Genomic DNA, 23,518 nt, shown 5'->3' with positions numbered 1-23,518 from the left:
TTCAGGATATATATGCAAAACAGTTAACAAGTAATTATGAAAAACAGTTAAGTGTGATTACTGCACTTTGGTGACAAGACAATATGTTCCTCTCTGCCAAACTATCTGCACTTCAAGAGTGCCATCAACATAGCCTACAAGAATAGGAAGTCAGCAAAGAAAACTATCAGAAGAAAGGAATGTCAGAATTAAGTGTCTGCATGTAGGTTGCTGTTTATCTAGAAAGCAGAAATGCAGACCATCCTCCTCTACATAAAGCAACACTTAAAAAACATGATAATGCAAGTGAGAGGCCTCACAGGAATCCAACACTAAATAATTTAAGACCTCAAATGAAAGATTCAAGCAACATCTGTGCTGCATAAGAATGCAGACGGTGGTTAGTCACAACTGTGGGCTAACTGGCATACCAGCCATGTCACAGCCAAGACCCTGGAGCATACTGCATTGGCTGTCTGCTGAATCTGCTGTGCTTGGCAGCGCCAGTCATTCTCTGATTAAGGAGCATTCACAAGTGTTACTTTCGAACACAAAGACTGGTGGACATTCGTGAGGAACACAGCTCACCTTCACAGTTTTGTGATCACAGCTCTGATTTTAAAATGTACTATTGTGTAGAGGATTGGTTTAGAGTTTCTATCACAACCTCACTACAGAAAAGTGGGAACACACTTGCAGAGAGGCCACACAACCTCCAGTCCAATCTTGCTGTCACCAATACCTAAGCCAGCTCAGTTACCCCCACATTTCATAACGTCACAGTACAAGTAACCCTTGATTATATGCAGATGCAGAAGACAAGGAAAATCAAGAAAACTTCTTTCCTCAGCACTCTTTTTTTTCAAAGCCTTCACCCCAAGGATCCATGCATTTAATCTGGGGCAGTTTACATATCCTGGGAGAAGACTGAACTTCCTGGGAAGAGCTGCTAGCTCAGCTGGCTCCTTATGGGAAGCATTTGAACCTCCCCACACTTAACTATTCGAGGCATCTCAAGTAATTTCTTTTGTTTACAATGAACAGCTCTTCATTACTCCTAGGCAGAGGCTGTTGGTGTTTGGCCAGAGGGCTGCCCTGACAGATCACTTCACCCCTGGCACCTCTTGCCAGTGAAGGTACATGCCAGCTGAAGGGACTACACCTCAGCCAGCCACCCCATGCTGGAGGACACATGCAGGATGGTGAAGTGCTGACATCTTAAGAGAGACATGATGTTACCTGAGGTCAAATTCACAGGAGAAGACAGGTTTCTCCTTAATCTTATGCACACTTTTGTGAATATATCATTCCTGGACTTTCTTCAGTTCAGACTGTCAGTCATGACACAATAGCAGTGCCTCAAATTAATCACAACCTTTCTGGATCAAGTGCTTCTTTAGGGGCTTCCACAATCACCATCCCTTTTCCTGTCATTCCATTCCCACCCCTCCTAGGATTTCTGGCTTCACTTGTTTAGATCTGACATTACATTCTGAAATTTCAGTGAATTAATGAAGAATCAACCCTTTGTGGCTTGAATCTTGATTGTGGAAAAACAAATCAATTAAAAAAAAAAAAGCTTTGCTTCAACTCCGAAACACCCAATACACAGTGGATGTTCTTAGCTCCCTCTTTGCCCTAAAACCTGAAGCATATTCATTCATGTCCCACTGAGTGTAAAATAAAAGCAGTAAGGGAATCAAACTGAATTTTAGCCCGACGAAAACATATCTGAATTAGGAACTTTGACTACTGAAAAGTATACAGAACAGTGTTGTATTACACGACCGCTACTACAATACTCTATTTATAAAATTGAAAATTTATTTAATAAAAATCCATTCTTCATAATAATAAAAATATGACATAACCAAGGCCCACCAAACCATTTATTCTCTTAAAGTATCTCACTGCAGTGATATAAACTAGTGGAAATGTGGTCTTTTATTGAATAATACAAAAAATATCCTTAATTTTTATTTTTACTTTGTTCAGGAGTATATCAAATGCATCAGCTTCATCAGCCAAAATCTAATAAAATGGAAGTCGGAAGTATTTCACAAATCAAGATTAATCTTCTTGGCAATAGTTGTAAAGCAAAAGTACTGTTTGGACTTCTGTAAGTATGTGATAATAATTTATATACCATACCACTTATTGTCCTCCAATTCCCATGAGAACATATTACAGAATCCAGTTTTCTATTATATGATGTGCATCATTCTAACATACATAAAACACCTGGTTTAATAAATGCACTTCTGTAGTATGTAATGTCTTTGCCTTCCAGAGAAAGATCACTACTGGAGCCTACTTAAGGTCGAGCTCAAGAACAGAAAACATTCATGAAGCTTCGCAAAACTTTTATCAAGAGTGAGCTAAACACTGAGGTTTTGATGAAGCCTGAAAATAAGTCACTGGAATATAACTTCAAGTCCTACTGTGTGTACCCTGGGAAGTCTGAGCTCTTATTCCACAGGATTAAGAAAGAAAGCTGGACATTACTCAGATCTCCAGGATTTAAATATGTTAACAGAATTCTCTGAGAAAGCTTTTTACATTGCAATTAGCTACTTTCATTACTCTTTCATTTTTATAGGAGCCAAGCACATCCAGCTTGAGGAAAAACAACAAAGAATGAAAGTGTCACCGTGACTGGGTACCAACCATGAGACTTCAAAATGTTTTGCAGGATTATAGAGGTGGGACTACCATGCACTCTGATTTCTATGGCAAGTTTATTTTAGGATTTTTTTCCTCAAGAAAATTCAGGATCTGATGTTTCACCTTTTCCAGGTACAAAGCTACTTCTGATTTCAGTAGAAGAGGGCTCAAAAGTTAGAATTCTTTTTTTTTTTTTTGGGGGGGGGGAGATGGCAGAGAAAACAGAGAAAAGGAGAGAAGAAAGCACTGGATTAACTTTCAGAATTATGACAACGTAATTAACACCCACTGAGCAATGTCCTTCAGCTTTTGGTGAAAGGTCTGCAATAGATACAGACATCCACATGGACAAGCATATTGCTTATGACAGACATGTGGCAGAGGGAGAATGCAAACCTGTTACCTAATGGCAGTGAAGGGGAGTATTTCACTCAGAAGGGCTCAAGTTCTCTATTTATAGTTCAAATAAAGTAGAAGCAAGCATAATGTGATGCCTCTTAAACTGCCTGCCAATGACATCAGTGATTACCAGAACGACTGGGTGGATCACCCATCAGTCAGTACTTCAGTTTTACTCTTTCACACCCCAAATAAACTCAGGAAAGTATTTACTTATACCTGAAGGGAAGAACCAAAGCAAAAGTGCAGCAAACTGGGTCAAAATAGAACAGCCCACAGCAGTCTCATACAGTCAGACTTTCTGAAGTAGGTCTTAAATAGCAGCTGGCAGAAATGCACTGTTCATACCCAGAAAGTCTTTCATTCCCTCTTCAGATGAATACCTTGTGCCATTTTCCATACAGTGTGCAGCTCTGCACAGAAAAACATCAAAATGAAGAAACTAAAGAAAATAATATTTTAAGATAATTTTGCTCACCTGTATGATGTTTTTAAGTGCAGTATGAAAATGGCCAAGAACTATAAGCTGCAACAATTGGCGGACATTTTTTTTCTTTCTTTCCTAGATACGTTTTTTAGTAAAATTATCCTTAAAACGTACAGTGAAACATTGCTGTTTGTCAAATTTAAAATGCATATAAGAAAATTATTAAATGTCCAGTTCATGCAAGTGCATATATTCCTTTTAAGTACTTGGGTACAAAAATAATTTTGCTATACTGGCATATGAAACATTTATTTAGGCATTTTAAAATAGATTCTGGTGGTAACAAAATTATGGTCTTTGCCTCACTTATTTTCAGGAGTTCATAAGAGCATTCCCTCTGCAACACAAAAGAGCTGAAGCGTTGCTCCTTCATCAGCTTAGAAGTCTGCAATATATGGAACTCCCAGAGGATTAGGAACAAAAATTTGATGCTTGATGCAGACTTCTCTCATCGATGGGCTGATTCAAAGCTGCCTGAAACTCTTTTTCTAGCCTTTAATGGAGTTTGGATCAGATGCCAAAACTCCCACAAACCAACCAACCAACCAACCAACCAACCAACCAACCAACCAACCAACCACAGAAGAATAAGGCAGCACAGATGCTATAAATACTCCCTGCACTGAGCAGTCCCTGTACAGGTAGTCACTTGCAAGACTCAGTCCAAACCTGGATGCCCACAATGGAAAGTACACAAGCACATAAATCACTCTCCATTTCAACTGTCAGTGTGTGACTGCTTTGTAAGATGTCTTCTTAGACAACACGTGTGTCACCCAGTATATTATGCAACAGAAAAATTAAACATTTAAAGGTTCCTTTTCTACACTGGCTGTGTCTCTTAATTCATTTAACAGCAACGATCTCCCAGGATTCTCTTAGAAAAGTAAATGGGTTAAACTGATGAGGTATTTTTAATGTGTGTTGACAAAGGTCCAGCATGAATGTACAGATACATGAGCTAAATTGGAAACTACTCTGCTCATCCTCACTAGAAATTTCTCTTTCATTATTTAATTCTTCCATTTTTTAACATTATATTATGTAGAAAGAAGTATGTCAAATACTGATATACTGGGAAAACATTTGTGCATTTTCTACAAAATCACATTGAAGCAGCCATGGAAACTGTATTTATTTTATTTTCACACTTCCTTTACACTTAGTTTCTACAGTGTTTTTCCTTTTCTTCCCCTACTTTCATTGTAGGGTGCACAGAAAGAGGAAAGGAAAAATAACATTTTGTCCTATTGGTTGTTGAAAACTTTAGAGGATGACCTTGATGGAGGATCAGCCTAACACCCTTAAGTCATTACCTGTTTTATGCCTCTTTCTACCTAGTGATAAACTTGAAGTAAAAGACATCTTGCAGGTAATCATGTGCTGCATGTCCTCGTGTTTCTCTGAGCTGTAGACAGAACACAACATTGGTTCTGCTGCCTCCTGCTAATAAAAATGATTCTTCCACCTTTTTATCTACATTTGCCTCGTGTCAGAGTTTATGACATTCTGATACTTCTTGCCAGGCTGCACCCTCTTGATCTCCCCAAGGGCAGCACGACTTAACAGAGCAACAGGAATGTAAGAAGAGGAGTACTGGCTATGGCAACATGACAAGTTGCTCCAAGGCAAGCTAGGCTGTCACAGTCTTAGTTTATGTTAATTTTTTTTGTTTATGCTAAACTAAACTGGACTCATTTAGCTATGTTGCAGTAACCTTTTATTTAAATCTTAGTCAGTCAGTTCTGAGTTTATTTTTAACTACGGATCACTGAGGCAGTAAATTGTGAATCCTATCCAGAGTGTCAGAATATATGTAAAACTATTCACAGGGCCTTTCACTTCAGTATATAGCTGTCAATATATGCAAGCAGATATTGTTGAAGGCAGCTTTGCTCTTGAAACACGACTTTTTAATGATGGAAGTCATGGAAGTGCAGATAAGAGCCTCTCCAGTAAGGCAGCAAGGTTTTGTTAAAGAAATCGATACCAGCTTGAACAGCAGCTTGGACAGAGCATTCATGTATGTCAATGATAAAAACCAGTTGAACTATTTTCAATCCCTGTGTTTTTTAGTCCCCACAGTGAGAAGCAAAGAAGTACAGCCTGGAAGAAAAACTCGAATTTGTGATCTTCCTCAGTGATAAATTGCCTATCTTCACCTAAGGATACGAGGTCACATGCATTCTGTATCTGGTACAGGAAGATAACAAAATAATGCCTTCCCAGTCTCACTGAGAACTCAAGTGTTTTCTGAAGGTCAAAAGATGTTTAAAGGATCACATAATATTTTCAGACACCTAATGAGCCCCCATTCCTTCTCAGTAACTTCTCAAATGACATTTCATGCCCCACTGTCATGTAGTGCTTTGACCACATTACTCTTTCACTACAGATCTGTCTGCCCACTTTCTTTCACTACAAATTGCAACTACATTTCAAATCAATTGGGAAGCAACGGCACTGTAATTTAGTCTGCCAACAGTATTATGTTTGTGGTGTAAAGGGATTTTGAGTTTGACCACAGAACCTGGGCAGAAGGAAGAATTCCATTTTGGCAGTCTCAGCAGTTTCAATTTGTGACACCAAACACAGAGCCCAAAAACTTCTGTCAGGAATATACAGAGTGATCATTATGGAAAAAGAAATGTAGGGGAAAGTCACATGTCCTAGAAGCACTGCCAAAATATGATTGAGCCCACTGCAGCTTCCAGCATCTTTCTATAATCATGCCTATTTGTCAGAGAGTGGAAAGAGGCAGAGAAAGAGAACCCGACAGGATTGACATCTCCCCTTCACAGAACACAAACAGTATGATTTGTATTTTTATCAGTGGTAGTACTAACTATAACAATAGCTTCTCACAGAGTTTGCCAAATAGAACTTCAGATTCTCTCCTCTATAGCACACACAAGGGGCCTAACTGGCTCAATACAACGCAAAGCTCTTTTGCCTTCCCTGACTCATCGACACTCATTTGTTTTGATGTGTTGTCTCCTCCTGCTCTAGCCCATCTTCTAGTTTTTGCTCAAGCCTGGCATGTTTCAGACATCTTGCTCTAATAAGGTGATCTCAGCTGATTTGTCCAAAGACAATGCTCATCAAACTCATTTTGTCTCCTGGCAAGCTGCTCTGAAAGCGTTTCTCATGCTAAACTGACACTAATGCAGTCTAACAGCTCTTTTGCCCAGGAAGGTATGACATCATTTCAGCTCTTCTTTCTTTCAAAAAGAAAAGTGAAGAATGGCCTGGGCTTAAGGCATCAGGCTGCGATTAAAAAGTTCACCAAGTGTTCGACTTTCCACACTGCAAGACTTTGCCCAAATGAGCTTCTCTGAACTTTGAATTCCTTTCCTGCGTAACACAGAGATTTATTATTTGGGGTCATGATTAAGATAAAATTATAAATAAATGAGAACTGGAAACTATTATTGTCCATCTCTACTTATAAGCCTAAATAGTAAAAAAAGTAAGTATCTCTATCAGTGTTCCTGCTTGTAGCCTTCACATCTCCAAATTTTCAAGCAGAAATATCCTAAAGCAAAGATCCTGTCATCGGGGACCACACCATACCTGCTGCATCAGTTCAGCTTGGCTTTTGTATCCGTTATGAATTAGTACTCTTTGTACTCTGGTTCGAGACCATCTTAAAAATCTGAATGTGCACAAGTCCCTGGGTCCTGATGAAATCCATCCACGGGTCCTGAAGGAGCTGGCGAATGAAGTTGCAAAGCCACTGTCCATCATATTTGAAAAATAATGGCAGTCAGGTGAAGTTCTCAATGACTGGAAAAAGGCAAATATAACCCCCATTTTCAAGAAGAGGAAAATGGATGACCCGGGGAATTACAGACCAGTCAGTCTCACTTCTGTGCCTGGCAAAATCTGGGAGCAGATTCTCCTGGAAGGCATGCTAAGGCACATGAAAAACAACAAGGTGCTTGGTGACAGCCAGCATGGCTTCACTAAGGGGAAATCCTGCCTGACCAATTTGGTGGCCTTCTAAAATGGGGCTACAGAACTGATGGACAGGGGTAGAGCAGTTGATGTCATCTACCTGGATTTGTGCAAAGTGTTCGACACTGTCCTGCATGACATCCTTGTCTCTAAATTGGAGACATCAATTTGATGGATGGACCACTCAGTGGATAAAGAACTGGCTGGATGGCCACACACAAAGAGTTGTGGTCAATGGCTCAATGTCCAGCTGGAGACCAGTAACGAGTGGTGCCCCTTAGGGATCGGTGTTGGGACCGTTCTTGTTTATCATCTTTGTTGCTGACATGGACAGCAGGATTGAGTGCGCCCTCAGCAAGTTTGCCAATGACACCAAGCTGTGTGGTTCGGTTGATACCCTGGAGGGAAGGAATGCCATCCAGAGGGACCTTGACACACTTGTGGGGTGGGCTGATGCCAACCTCATGAAGTTTAACCATACCAAATGCAAGGTCCTACACCTGGGTCAGAGCAATCCCAGGCACAGCTACAGGTTGGGCAGAGAAGAGATTCAGAGCAGCCCTGTGGAGAAGGACTTGGGGGTGTTCGTTGATGAGAAAATGAACATGAGCCGGCAGTGTGCGCTTGCAGCCCAGAAAGCCAACTGTATCCTGGGCTGCATTAATAGGAGCGTGACCAGCAGGTCGAAGGAGGTGATCCTGCCCCTCTACTCTGCTCTTGTGAGACCTCACCTGGAGTATCGTGTGCAGTTCTGGTGTCCTCAACATTAAAAGGACATGGAACTGTTGGAACAAGTCCAGAGAAGGGCCACAAGATGATAAGGGGACTGGAGCACCTCCCGCATGAGGACAGGCTGGGAAAGTTGGAGGTGTTCAGCCTGGAGAAGAGAAGGCTGCGTGGAGACCTCATAACAGCCTTCCAATATCTGAAGGGGGCCTATAGGGATGCTGTGGAGGGACTCTTCATTAGAGACTGTAGTGATAGGACAAGGGTTAATGGGTTAAAACTTAAACAGGGGAAGTTTAGATTGGATATAAGAAGGAAATTCTTTCCTGTTAGGGTGGTGAGGCACTGGAATGGGTTGCCCAGGGAGGTTGTGAATGCTCCATCCCTGGCAGTGTTCAAGACCAGGCTGGACGAGGCCTTGGGTGAGATGGTTTAGTGTAAGGTGTCCCTGCCCATGGCAGGGGGTTTGGAACTAGATGATCTTAAGGTCCTTTCCAACCCTAACTATTCTATGATTCTATGAATTCCCACAGAAACTTACTTACCTTCTTAGGTCCATGCTGAGCCAAGCTTCTTCCAGCACAGCCCAGCTCTCCCTTGGTCCATGTAGTAAATTAAACTTCACAGTGTCAGAATGTTTGGTGCTCCCTTTCCCCACAAACCTCTCCAGGTAATCTGAGAATTTGATTTCCTTTTTCTACCCAATCTCACTCAGAACACTGTCAGCCTCCCTTCTCCAGCCAGACACGACTCATATTCTCCTCTTCCCCAAATTCTTTAATTTCCCTCTCTCACTCCCTCTATTTCACAAGGAATGAAGCTGCAGTGCCTACCCTTTCAATCTCTTCAGAGGCCTTCTGGCTGAGTCCTGCCTTCCTTCACACTCAGAATACAAACACACATTTATACTGGAGGGGAGAGGGCTATAGAGAAAAGTCTGTACACAGCTAGAAATTGGAACTGAATGATGCAGTATCATAAAGCAGACAGTTCTCCAAGCTACAAAACTAATGCAAACTACAGCTCTAATAGTACCAGAACATGTGGCATCATGATTCAAATGACAACTGTTACACTGAGTTTTGAAAAAAAGTTTTCATTTTCAAATTTGAATAGTCATTCTGTCAACACTTTGGAGTCGTGGAGCCTCTAAGACCTCTTCTTCTTGAAAACAGACCTCTAACAGGACCTAAATTACTCTAGATATCAACAGTATGCTTTGCTAGGCAAAGGAAGACTACAAAACCCCAAATGGTCCTTTACATCAAATCTTCCTGGACTGTCCACTCCTGAACTCTTTCTAGAGGGAACCTCCTTCAACTAATTGAGGGCAGAATTCAGTGCTGACTAGTTTTGGTCAGATGGTGACTGTGACATCAGGCTTGTGCGCAAACTGTCCACACACATGCACAATTCACAAGCACTCAGGCCTGCTTGGTATGCAGCTGAACTGCTTGTGACCTCCCTCTTTCAGCTAATTTTAAAATAATCAGGTATAATTTCTGGTGAAGAATGGCAGTTTGGGGAGTTTTTAGGGAGACACAAATCCTTACAACAACTGGGCTCAAAATTATTTACTGGAAATTGGCCCAGTGCTCTCACCTCTGAAGTTAACTTCCCAAGAATTTCCTGGGATTGCTAGCAACCAAAGGATTTTGGGATGTTTCCAGTTTCTTTAACCAAACAGGCAAATGGCTTAAGAAACAAACTGGCACTCACAAGTAACGTAGGTAGATGGCTGATCCTGAGGGAGAACTTTCTGCTTTTCACCATATATTTGTATTATTTTCTTATTCTCCACCACCAGCAATGACAATTAAGACTTGATTGTGCCAAGAAGTGGGTTTCTATTGCCTGTGTTTATTTGATTCTTTTTGGAAGTGGAAATGACAGGTTAGAAAATAACAGCACGTAAGAAAGTAAAAAAAACCCACTGTGTGAGCTTTATGTTCTAGATTAGAGCACAGCCCTCATTCCTAACACAGGAATGTGAGCAGCGAAAACGCAACTACACATTTATATGCTGCCTGTCCAGCAATACTCCCTCCACTTGCCTTCTTGAGGAATCAGCAGAAATTGCTCAACCACTGTTGAGCCTTAACCTGTCTCAAATTCTGGGACAATGCCAGAAACTGTCAAAAACATGCGATAAACATATCTTTATTATAAGAAACGTATTGCATGTTTGCTAGGACTGATGTCAAATAAGTGGATGGCTGCTGAAGTTGTTAAAAGACGTGAGGAGGTGGAATAGTTTTACTTTATCATCAACCCTATTTATTGTTTCTGTTCATTTCAAGCTGATGTGATATTCCCTGGTATATTCTTTGCTTGTTTCAATACAGACCTACGTTTGCGAAGTCAGAAGGGTTTCCTTTTAAGAGCACCCATTCCCATTTCCTGTATTGTTGAACTGAAGCTCAGGTTAGTATGTCTAGATAACAAGCCAGGCCCTGACTGCTGCTGACAATGCCTGAAGAGCACGTTCCCATTAATTCTGTATCACTTTTCCCTGTGTCCACTCTATTTCACTACTCTTCCCAGATGAAGTTTGGCAGAGAGGGAAGAAGTAGAATGACACTGCTAAGCTTGTTTTATTGCAAAATATGGCCCATATGCAAGTAGTAAAACAGGAAGCTACAGGTTTAATTCTTATCAGAAAGTCAATTCTTCTAGGTAGAAATCCATTGGTGAAAGAATACATCAGTCCTGTATTACAAATAGCCTGAACATAAACAGGTTTTACTGTTACTGCTTTAGATAGAGAAAACCTTTCTCCCATTCCAAGGGTTTATATCATTTCACACTTACAGGAAAAAATCCCAAAAGTTTTTCAAATGGGACTCAGCCACAGCTGCTCTATCATAAATCTAGGAAATCAAAATGTGCAGTGAGACAGTTTGGCTAAACAACATCCTAATTTTGTTCACGTGAACTAGCTTGTATAAACATTAACAACAGCAGGGTTGGCAAACTTTTTCAGAGTATGTATATGGAAAGAGATAGCAAAGGCAAGAGAAAATGTAGTAATAGAGGAGGCTAAAAGAGGAAGACTGCATAGTACATAGGGGAGCTAATAATGAGAATTAACAGACAAACAAATTTTCTGTAGCCAGAGAGCACTGGAGGGGGGAGGGAAGGAGGGAGGGAGGGGGGAGGGAGGGAAGGGGGGAGGGAGGGAGGGAGGGAGGGAGAGAAGAAGGGAGTGCATTCCCCTCAGCCAGATAAAGTAAGATTATCAGCTAATAACGAGAAAAACTTGCTGTAGTCCCTGAAGGTAACAATGAAAGTGGGAAGGAGGAGAGGAGCATTATCTGTGTAACCAAGAAAGGAATTTAAATTTTACAATCCAAGAACAGTTACAGTTATTCCCCTTGCAGTCTTCCCAAATTAATTATTACACTATTTAAATACAATTCTCTCTCTCAAAGGACCATTCCTAATCCTGATTGATTTCTTCCACTTCCTTTTTCTGTAAGATACATACAGGTATCATGCCAGCCAATGGTGGATACTAGGTGTAAGTGATTTTTCAACATATTGCAGATGAACTTTCTACAAACAACAAAGTCGGGATTAACACTAAACCTGAACGTATATACACATGGCATGCAAACTATTTCTTACTCTCATACAACTACTTTAACTGGCAACTGGCCATTCCTAATGCAAATAGCTAAAAAAACTCTCTTCTCCCTGCATTTTTATCACTTGGAAGTATTGTTTCCCAAAGAACAGTGTTGCCCTGACACACAGCTAACATGTGTCTTTATGCATCAGGTATGCATCAGGTGTGCCAGTCCTTCAGGTTGCTTAGTTGTAACACTGCCCGACAGAGCACAACCCTATGGAGCTGGAAGAGAAGAGCACCATTCTCTGTAGAACCTTATTTATAACAGCAATAGTTCTCTTTGCAATCTCCTGACCAAATAGCAAGATTGAGGCTATTTCACAGCTACCCAAATTGGAAGGCTCTGGGATTCAGAGTTTTCCAGCTGCAGTGACATTCTGAAGGGACAGTTGCTTGGGGCCTTGGAAGAGTCAGTTTTATTTTAGAAAAGTGCATGAAATTCTTTCCTGCCCAAGCAAATACACTGATTTCATCAGTTTATGTAGGTAGAATTTCAGGGATGTTTCTGTCCTTGAGTTTGTATCTGGCATTTATATTCAAGTACTGCTGTAACTGCTGCATGTAGCTGGAAGCTTAGAAGTCATTTGCGTGTGTTTTCCTTCTACACAACATCTCAAAAGTTTGGGAACTGAATGAATGTCTCTTCCCAAGGGTGCCTGCTGAAACACAGTACACATGTCAGCATCACTTTATGGGCCTCTACCTTCCTCTACTTATTTTGTAAAATTGCCTGCCAAGTCCAACACTCAGGATATAGCCAGGAACACAACACACGCTTTGATGATGTGTTCTGCCTTCCATGATGCTACTCAGACCACACTCACCTACTGGCAAGGCACAACAATGGAGCATCTGCATTAAATTATTAATTCCATGGCCCACACATGAGCCACCTTTGTCTGCCAGCACTGAAAAACACTGCTCCACTATGAACAACAAGGGTGATTAAATACTAGCATTCTCTATGGTCAGCTTGGCCACATCATTATTTCTCAGCGGCGCATGCTGTCAGGATAAACAGGATATGCAGGTTTACACTAACCACTTTCTTCTCCAAACTCCTGCTGCTCAGCAGCCAAATCCCACTAGGGCCATTTCCATGCTGGTCAAAGGGAGGAGGAAAAGGCCAAAGCATGGATGCCTTGAGTACAAGCTATGATTTACCTGGTGGGCGAGTAGAAAGAAATCTAAACATGCTGAATTCTGTTACCAACAATGCTGTGGTTTAAACTTGGCAAAATACACTGGATGACAGTAACTGTGACAGTAATAACAATAATAAACCATATTGAGAGCAAAGAGAATCAGCCTAGCTTCAGTCACGTAATTACAATGTGGGACACCCCATATCTATGTCTCTAGCTTTCCTTTTCTCCCAGGTCAGGTGTGTCTGCAGTTCATGCTCTTTGTTTCTCACGTAGCTCTTTCAGATTCCTTTTATACATCTGATATATTACCATTAAAGTTGCAGTGCCAACAAAAAAATACCAGAAACTGTCTCTCCATTCATAGCTATATTCTATGCTGAACTCAGTCCAAAACAGTATAACAATTCTTATGATCTCACTTCTACCTCTGCTAAACTAACTCAACCTCAAACACTCTTTACTGGTCTTACTTTCAGATACAAGTTAAGACAGACTACGCCTGTGTTTCAAGAAAAGCCAAGAAACCATGAACACCTATGCTAGCTCAGAGACTGACTGCCCTTCAAATACAAGAGGGAAAATCCCTGGGACCACTCTATGTTAGGACTGTTTGGTTACATTCTCAGGTGAAATGTGCTTGGTTAGAGGAAGAGCATCACTTGTGACGCAACTCATCTACCCTTGCTGCAGTTTTCTCTCATTTTTTCTTAGAAGGGGTCCAAGATGACACGGCAAAATCTGTTGGCAGCTTGAGTTCAGTCTGGCTGTAAAGGCACTTTCAACTCAGTAGAACCAAGTCTCTATTGCACCTTCAGCTTTATTACAGTCCCAGAGCATAAATACAGTCTAATTCGCGACTTTCCCACTGTCTCTACTACTATCCCGCAGCAAACATGAGCTGCAGAGGGTCCAACTGATCCGTAGGCAACAGTATGTAAAGCTGTTCCAAGATAAAACAAAATAAAATACTCCCTCTGTTCCAAAAGAGAAAGCACAAGGCCCCAAGCAAAAACACGCACACAATTAATTTGATCTATGCATGGAAATGTAGTGTGCACATGAAAATTCAGCACATTCCTCCACAGCCTTGGGCTTCTGACTTTATGGAAATCCACTCCAATATATTAAATTTTTTCCTTTAGAAAAAAAAAAACAAATCCCCACCACCAACTAAACTGCACAAACTGAATAAAGAAAACTGCCCCATAATAGCTGAAAAATGGAGTACTGATTTAAAAAAAAAAAAAAAGGCAATCCTAAAACTGGCACTGTGGTGTTCATAGCCATTTATCAATGTCACTGTCTTTTCATTGGAAAAAAGAAGAAAGGCAAAGGAAGAATCTCTTATGTTGAGGTACAAAGCAATCACCAAGCAAAAGTTAATAATTCAGCTTTCAGACTAAATTTTCAGACTAAAATGAGTATGAATAGTGATCCATATTCAGTGAGAAAATATCACTCCTGTGTTGAATTTTTTCCAAGACCTATTAGTAGATTAGTTCCTTAAATGAACAAAATAAACTTTCTGATGGCACAAGACGTCTAACACCAAGAATCCAGGAAAGTTTTTTCCCTAGGGTATAAAACCTGCCTTTGGTGATCATTTAGGGCAAACAAATGTGTGTGTGCTGTATAAGCTCAACACTTCCTCTCTCATCTACAGAGCACTGAGCCCTCTTACTGTGAGACCTGCATTAAGCATGTGCTTATAAAGCAGAGCTGCCCATTCATGGCTGCACAGCACCTAGAAAAAGGGAAAAACACTTGCTTCCTTTTGCTGAACGATGGCCCAGGTCAGCAACACTGCAACACCAGCTGCAGCTGTTCTGTCTGGTGCATGTGGAAGAAATAGGGTTTCGTTTATTGCTCAACAAAAGATGTTCTGTTGTGCCTGTATGTCTGGGGGTCTGTGATGCTCCTGCTGCCAAACACCTGCATTTATTTCAGACATGTGCAAAAGAATCATAGAATAATTAGGGTTGGAAAGGACCTTAAGATCATCTAGTTCCAAACCCCCTGCCATGGGCAGGGACACCTTAACGCTAAATCATTTCACCCAAGGCCTCGTCCAGCCTGGTCTTGAACACTGCCAGGGATGGAGCATTCACAGCCTCCCTGGGCAACCTATTCCAGTGCCTCACCACCCTAACAGGAAAGAATTTCCTTCTTATATCCAATCTAAACTTCCCCTGTTTAAGAATCATACTTTATGATTCATATTTCTGTTGTCAGATACTGACCACAACAAGGTAACTTGTGAAAACTGAGAAGTCTGCTTCAGTTTTGCATTTTAGAATTCTTCACTGTATGGCAAGTCTGAATAACAGAGTAACAAAAAGCAATCCATTTAGGTCAATATTAGGGCAATTCTGCATCAGCAAATATATTGCATAATTCAGACACTTTACTCAGTTTTGCTGTTTCTTTCATATTTTTCATGTCAGTCCTGACTCACTTAATTTTATCTGACTAGTCACATTTGCCCTTTGGTTCTATTTAGTGGTGTATTTTATTTATTTTATGATTGCAGATAACATAATCTATAGGTGTATTTTAAAAGTAAGATTTCATCTGACTTGTTCTGTTCAGACTGAAGCTATCTTATCAGCTGAAAAACTAATAGAAGCATTTCCAAAGACCAGCGTTGTGCACCATGCCTACAAGAGCAGCCAGGGGTCATTAGCAGTTTAGTTAGAATACCAGAAGTTCTAAAAAAAAAAAAAAAAAAAAAAATTAAAATCAGCATTGCCTTCTCAAGGTCTTCTATACTAAAACATTCTCTTCATCTATGGCAATAGACATGAAGCACAGGAGTGAATGTGTATCTTAAGCTATTCTTTCCTGTAAAACAGTTGGGAGTAGCAGTTATGCTGCAGGTCATCATGTCCTTTGGCATTTGAAATTCCAGCTGAGCTCTTCCATGGCAGTGACACCAAGCACATCTTTCTTTATAACAAAATTCATAGCTGAGGTAGAAAAGCTGACGCAGTGAACAATTCTTCCAACACATCTTAGTGCAACCGTGCAGCAGCAGTTATTAGCTGTAGCACAGCGGCCTACAGGTGACGAGTATTAGCCAGTGGCATTAGAACAGAGAGGTGAGATTTTCTTCACAGCAAGAAGCCAGTCAGTCAAACTGATACCACTGAGATTCCTTAAGAGCTACTCCAACTCAGTCACTCTTTCTCTATTGCATGTGAAATTAGAAAATAACTTGAACAAGGGATGTAACTAGCTTAGGTCAGCCCTAAAAGAAGTCCCTTAAAAAAGCAACAGCAGAGCCATTTCATCACTGCCACAAAACAAATTTCTGCAAGCAACCCTAGGGCTTTTAATCTAGATTTATGACTTAAGTGTTATCAATCCCCATAAAACATCTACAATGACTGGAGCTGCTAGATTAAAATAAATTGCGTGAGAATGAATGCAAGTCTATCAACTTCAACAAATGCATGTCCACCTTGCATTAATCCTGAATTTGACTCAAAATGAGTAATTCCAACTTGAATCAGGATGCACAGCATATAGTAGTTTCAACTGTATTTTGGAAAACTGAATGTTATATTCCTGATTTCTTTCAGCTCTTTAAAATTTTTACGGTTTTCCTCACAGAAGCTGAGTTTACACATCCTTTCCACAGGACATGCAGGCTGATGGCCACCTTCACTACACACTTAGAAGGCACAGTCCACTCCCCAGTAACTACCAGACAAGCTTGCTTTTAACAATCCAGACATGTGGCATCTGCTGTTCAAACTGTACCACAGAGCTTTTCATCTGTATACATCTATTTCTATTCTGATACAATAGCTGTTTATAATGAGGTATGTCTTCTCAAAACAGTTTTATTATTTATAATCTAAATCCCTGGACCAACTAGCAAATGAAAGTGTCATACAATAAAATATGCTGTTTTTTAAGATGAGGACATTCAAACCAGAACATTCCTTGCAAAAACCAGTGACTGACAGGATGCAGTTTAAGACACTAACTTTCACCACCTCTAAGGAGCTGAGGTGATAGCTGTGGTTACATTTATTCTGCCAAACAGCATCACCATGAGCCCGACCAGAGGCAACTAGAGGAACAGTTTCTACCATCAAAGCACTCAGTTCTTTCCTGCACACTGAATTAAAGTTCTCTTAATGTGACCAGAAAGGAAAGAACTTTCATTTACTCTACATACTGCCCAACCTCCTTAGCCACATGATTTGTCTGAAACCAATGGACTATTTGCAGGATAATCATTAGGACATGAACTCATCCCCACAACTGAGCAAGGCAGTTAAGATTGCTATCTGGGACATATGTACACTGATCCATATATCACTGACACAAGAATGGAGAAGCAGGGGTTTAATAACTGCAACTAAATCCTGTCCTCTGTGGCAGGGAGAACACAGGGTGTATGGCAGCCAAAAATTGTAGTCTGAGTCCTTCTCCCAGGAACCACAAAATGCTGCAGGAATATCCATCACAAAGATGAAGTCGCTGTGGCTTTTCATCTGTCTTTCATGTGATAGTCATAGTGGTACTACCAAGTCTGACCATCAAATACCAAGAAAAGAGGGTTTACCATTTACTTGAACTGTGTACAATATGTAGGACAATTATAAACAAGCTGCTATGATACCTACAGTATAAATGCTAAACAAACAAAATAATAAACACCACAAAACCACAGCAGCTGAGAGTGGAAAAGTTACTCTGCAATGCCCAAAAGAACAGAGGCACGAAAGCGACAATGAGATCATATTCCATACACTAGAATGCACACTGGGGGCTGAGGAGGGATGGAAGAGTCAAAAAAGCAGCCATATAAAAATCTCAGATTCCTGTCTCAGCCTTGTGATGCTGGGGGATTACACAGCCACAAGAATCATTCAGGAATTTCTGTGGTGCCTTAGCACTACCTTTTGGGATTTTAAGAGTTATTCCTTGCACTAAGAACAGTTTCAAATTGTGTGGCACCTCCTCCTGCTTTGACAGAATTCATGCAACTGCAAAGCAACTTTCTGCAATCCTAGACCAAATGTTATCAGCTTTAAATGGTGTAATTTGCCAGATGGAAAACAGAATACTGCAGAAAAACATAATACAGTTATGTATCAAAATGAACATAGCTCCTGATGGAGTTTTCTGAAGGAGGAGAATTCTGTACTTGGCCTGTCTGGAGCCATAATGACCTGTACCTGTCATCTCAAAGGTAAACCGTCTGCCATGCACCACTGAGAGTTAATCTAAAAGACTAGGAAAGGGCATCAGAAGTAATTTTGACTTTCTATAAGAGCATCAAATATATCTCATTTGGTTTAAGATTTCAAATTGGTTTTTGAAGCCTGACATTGATTTTTCTGAAACCTCTGCATTCCGAACCAGTAGTCAACATTATCTGCACAACTGTGGTTTATACTCTGTGACTTCCTCAGGTTTCTGAACTCTGATGCTCAGCAGTTCATTAAGATTTTCACACACTTGTCACATTAAGCCATTGTGACAATGAAAAGGATCAATGCTGTGCTCTTTCATTATGATTAACATAAAAGTTTCAAATCCACTCTGAAGTGCTGGTACAAATCCCTTCAAGTTAATAATGGCCAGAAGATCTTGTTATTTGGGGGTTGCTATTATTATTATTTGTTATTATTTACTTGTTATTATTTACTCTCCTGTCAAATGGATTACATCTACTCCTTGGAGACCATCTGGAATGCCTACATTTTTAAACACATCCTGCCCTCTGACATGAATTTGTGATTGCACGTTTGTGTTCCTGCACATAGTGGATCAGGCACACATGCTGTAACAAAGGTGACTGAGAATGCACCACAGGAAGATAGACACTTTTTGTTTTCTTCAGGAGATGTCTGCCTGAGTGCTGAGGATACCTTACAGCTTTTTATTTTCTGTGTGGCTCCAAGCCTGTTACCAGAGCAAACACAGTCCTGGTCATTTACAAAGGGGGTTTGGAATTCTCTGATGGGTGCCAATACCGGCTATCATGCTTTGGATTTGTTTTCTGTGTGCACAGTAATGCACCAGTATTTTGCTTAACTCCTCTACAATTCAGTACTTCTTTCTTTCCCCCACCATGTCCTAAAATAGCACTTTTTATTACCAATCCCTAACTGTCATTCTAGGGAAAAGTGTGTATGGAAAGTTATTATGTTGGGAACATGCATTTAAATGGCTGCCAAAGGTGCACAATTTTCAAGTAATAAGGGCAGAAGCAAAGTACTGTGGCTTTTGGCCAGAAGAAATTTTCACTCCAAAAAAATCTTGTTTCATATACACAATAATTTCTCCAAAGGAATAATACTGTTCTTATTTATGGGACAGGATGGATCTCTACTGAACACTGGCACAAAATTTAAGATTAACTGCCACGAAGCATAATTTAGCTTGAGTTCTCTTGATTAGGCATCCATTGGCAGCTCCTCCTGAACTATGAGGAATAACAATTAACTTCAGATGGAAATATGAAATCTAAATTACTGTTGCTAAACTTAAGAACAACAAAAAGAAGATTTTATTATTATAAGATATATTCAAATTACATACATAGTACCTTTAATTTAGGAGAGTGGGCTCATTAGGAATGGCAGATGTGGACAGATTATGAAGTTTTCTATTTCTTTATATTCCTCAAACTTGATCATGAGCAACACAAGACTGCACCTTGTTTTCTCTCCAAGTTTACATACAGAAAATCTTAAACAGCTTCTCAACTGTATATGCATCTCTCCTATTGATGCAACTCGCCTCATGTCCCACTGGGCCCTTTTTCCATCCAAAATCTACCAGAAATTAATCACCCGTCTCCTGGAGAGGAGAACAGGAACTGTGCTTGAAGCTTCAATAGAGTAACACCTGATAACACAAGCAACTTGGCAAGTAGGCGTATAGCTGTGAGAAAATGACTTTTAATCTGCAACCTGGATAGTACAACTCACTCGCAGAGCACAGATCAGTGGCAGAGAGATGCCAGTACATCACTACACTGATACAAAATACTGGAGATAAAGCAGTGGGGCTGTTAAGTGAAATCACTTGCCAAACAACTTTTCATGAAGAGACTCTTATTCATTCTTATCCTGAGTATAATTACTACCTGATGTATTGTCTCCCTAAAGTTTAGTTTACTTTCCTGCCCACCTGCCCTAACATAGTTGAGCTAGAAGAGAAAGTGCTAAAAACTCCAGGCTGAAACACAGCCTTGCTACATTTTCCTGTTTTAAAGGCTTTACTCAACTGACAGAATCCAAAAGAAAGTTTCTCAGACATATTCCCCCCATGCAGTCTCTGTAAACTCCCCCAAGAACTCAGATCAAAGCAAATCTCATTTAACTGGACAGAGTACATCTTCCACCATACCCTGATCTAGCTCATCAAACAACCCAACTCTTCCCCTTGTGAGCACACAATCCTTCTCTCTTTTACAAAGACTAAAGTTTAAGTATACTCAGATGTACCTGTTTCATCTCAGGAGGTACAGTTGACATTCTCAACTCTCCCAAACCTCCTGCTGCTGTGCTGCACAGCAAGATTACTTCTACAGTCATCACTAGGACAGCACAGCTGAGAAAACTTCCTTTACTATAATGAACTGGCCTTTCCTCTCATTACATTTCTTTGAAGGAGCCATTGAGCAGTTGAATTACCTGGAAAAGTTATTAGCATAATATCCATGTGGATATCCATAATATCCATCCATCAGGACATCACAATTCTACACTTGCTGCCTTATCTGCATGGCAGAGTTCAGCGGCAGCCTTCATTTCTACAAAAGCAGTTCTGAAAGAATGCCGTTTTCTTGCTAAGTAAACCAAGAGACCCAAATGGTTAAGTGGGTACTGAAGAAAACAAGATTTGAAGTTATTTTATGTACTAAAAATCTCAATTTGTTGATGCTGTTCAAGTGGTCTGTATTATGCACATGGCAAAAAGTGAAGAAAAAGTGTTATTTATTACCTAATTGAGATAGTACTGAAACTCTGGTTAGTATTCAAACATATGTATTCATAACCTTAGAAGGGGAAAGAATGGGAACACTCATGTTAGATTTCCAGATCAGTCACTATTTTGCTTTCTGTAGTTTCTTAATGATCCACCTCTTTGATGAGCATCTTCACTCCATTTAGTAGCAACACTAAAGGGTTCTGAAAAGTATTCTCTCCATCTGGTGGAAGCTGCAATACAGAAATCACAGTTTACATACTTACTTTAAAGTATGTGAAACAGAAGAGCAGTTTCCAGGATTCCCTCCAGCTTACTGAGGAAGGCTGTAACCTGACAGACTAGAGGCATGCTTCCTCACCCTTTTTCCCATGTAAACCTTGCTTTTTTGGTTGATTTTTTTTTTAAACAAAGTACAGCTTGTTTCGTTTACTTCTCCATCATACTGCAAGACTCAAGGCTCAAGTCAGTATTTTAATAGTTGTGTCTAGAACATGCAGAAAAATCAGTAAAACTCCATCTCATTAATTCATCAATGGACCGTGTAAATAAGAGCTAATTTCTCAGTTTGTATTAGTTGACTTAAGACTCAGCTTTTAAGTGTTGGATTTCTTCTGGTTGAGGAGCTGCACGACACCTCCTGTCCCAAACCACTCTTCCTGCTTAAAAATTTATTAGAATTTTATTCTGAGATCAAGTTTTCACATTTCGAATCCAACTATGCCAGACATGCTTTGAAGAAAGGCCTTTAATGGGATTTATCCTAGATATGTGTTGCAGATACACCATTGTTGTGGTTTAAGTCCAGCCAGTAACTCAGAACCATGCAGCTGCTCTCTTACTCCCCCGCCTTCCTTCCCCCCCCCCCGAGGGATGGGGAGGAGAATCAAAAGAATGTAACTCCCAGGGGTTGAGATAAGAACAGCCCAGTAACTAAGGTGTAACACAAATTACTACTGCTACCACCAATAATAATAATGATAAGGGAAATAACAAGGGAAGAGAACACAACTGCTCACCACCCGCCAACTGATACCCAGCCCGACCAAGCAGTGATGTAGCCCTTTCGGGTAACTGCCCCCAGTTTATATACTGGGCATGACATGCTGTGGTATGGAATACCTCTGGCTAGTTTGGATCAGCTGTCCTGTCCCTACTTCTTCTCGGCTTCCCGTCCTCCCTGGCAGAGCATGAGACTCAGAAAGTGCTTGGTCAGAGTTACTGACCAACATTACTGAGCAGCAACCAACATTACTGAGCAGCAACCAAAAACACTGGTGTTACCAGCGTTGATCTCAGGCTGAGAGTCAAAAACCCAGCACTGCACCAGCTACTAAGAAGGAGAAAAATGACTGCTACTGCTGAACCCAGGACAACCATTAATGGGCTTGGCTCTGCATCCCACTCTCCATTTTCTTCTATAATCAAGTAACTTACAATTTTACCACACAAGTATGTCCTTTAACAGACAGTCATATTATTGTGGCAGTGCCCCACATTTCAAAGCATCCATTTAATCATAGGCATTGCTCTTGGACAGTCTTGATTTCCAGGTATATTCAGACAATGACATTACACTATTTCCTCATATATGGTCAGCTCATTCAGTCTTATTTCAGCAGCTCACATGTGAAATTGAATAAACAAAATAAAAACCCCTTGTAAGAACAGCAGCTGACTGATGAAGAACCAGTATGTTTATAAGGCCCTAATTAAACCCATTTTCTGGTGCCTTAAATAGGAAGAAAGAATTTACAAGGTAGGAAGATACATTTTTTCCAAAAGCAGGTAAATGATTTATGAATTCAAGTTCTAATGGAAAGCAGGTGGGACTTGTACTTTAAATTATTCCAATAAAAAAAAAAATAGAAATACTTTTTTCTGCAGAGTGTAATTCTAGCATGTTAAACTGCATCATCTTAAATAACATAGAATAGAATCATAGAATCATAGAATAATTAGGGTTGAAAAGGACCTTAAGATCATCTAGTTCCAACCCCACTGCCATGGGCAGGGACACCTTATCCTAAATCATTTCACCCAAGGCCTCGTCCTACCTGGTCTTGAACACTGCCAGGGATGGAGCATTCACAGCCTCCCTGGGCAACCTATTCCAGTGCCTCACCACCCTAACAGGAAAGAATTTCCTCCTTACATCCAGTCTAAACTTCCCCTGTTTAAGTTTTAACACGTTACCCCTTGTCCTGTCACTACAGTCCCTAATGAAGAGTCCCTCCCCAGCACCCCTTTAGGCCCCCTACAGATACTGGAAGGCTGCTATGAGGTCTCCCCACAGCTTTCTCTTCTCCAGGCTGAACAGCCCCAACTTCCTCAGCCTGTCTTCACATGGGAGGTGCTCCAGTCCCCTTATCATCTTGTGGCCCTCCTCTGGACTTGTTCCAACAGTTCCATGTCCTTTTTTATGTTGAGGACACCAGAACAGCACACAATACTCCACGTGAGGTCTCACAGGAGCAGAGTAGAGGGGCAGGATCACCTCCTTCGACCTGCTGGTCACGCTCCTATTAATGCAGCCCAGGATACGGTTGGCTTTCTGGGCTGCAAGCGCAC

At 40.6% G+C, this 23,518-nt stretch overlaps 1 protein-coding gene across 1 annotated transcript in view; it reads right to left on the bottom strand.

Annotated features, from left to right (window-relative positions):
• The window catches only part of GPR149 (G protein-coupled receptor 149), an 87,472-nt gene extending 74,476 nt beyond the window's left edge, over positions 1-12,996 (bottom strand). The window contains exon 1 of the mRNA XM_057421716.1: positions 12,886-12,996. The gene's annotated coding sequence lies outside the window, so the exon portion shown is untranslated. The remainder of the gene's footprint in view (positions 1-12,885) is intronic.
• Positions 12,997-23,518: the final 10,522 nt, after the last annotated feature.

This window comes from Pezoporus wallicus, unplaced genomic scaffold, assembly GCF_028554395.1.
Source record: "Pezoporus wallicus isolate ANWC-B61680 ecotype Strahan unplaced genomic scaffold, APGP_CSIRO_Pwel_v1 scaffold_7402, whole genome shotgun sequence".
Lineage (NCBI taxonomy): Eukaryota > Metazoa > Chordata > Aves > Psittaciformes > Psittacidae > Pezoporus > Pezoporus wallicus.
This window is presented reverse-complemented; position numbering and strand designations above follow the sequence as displayed.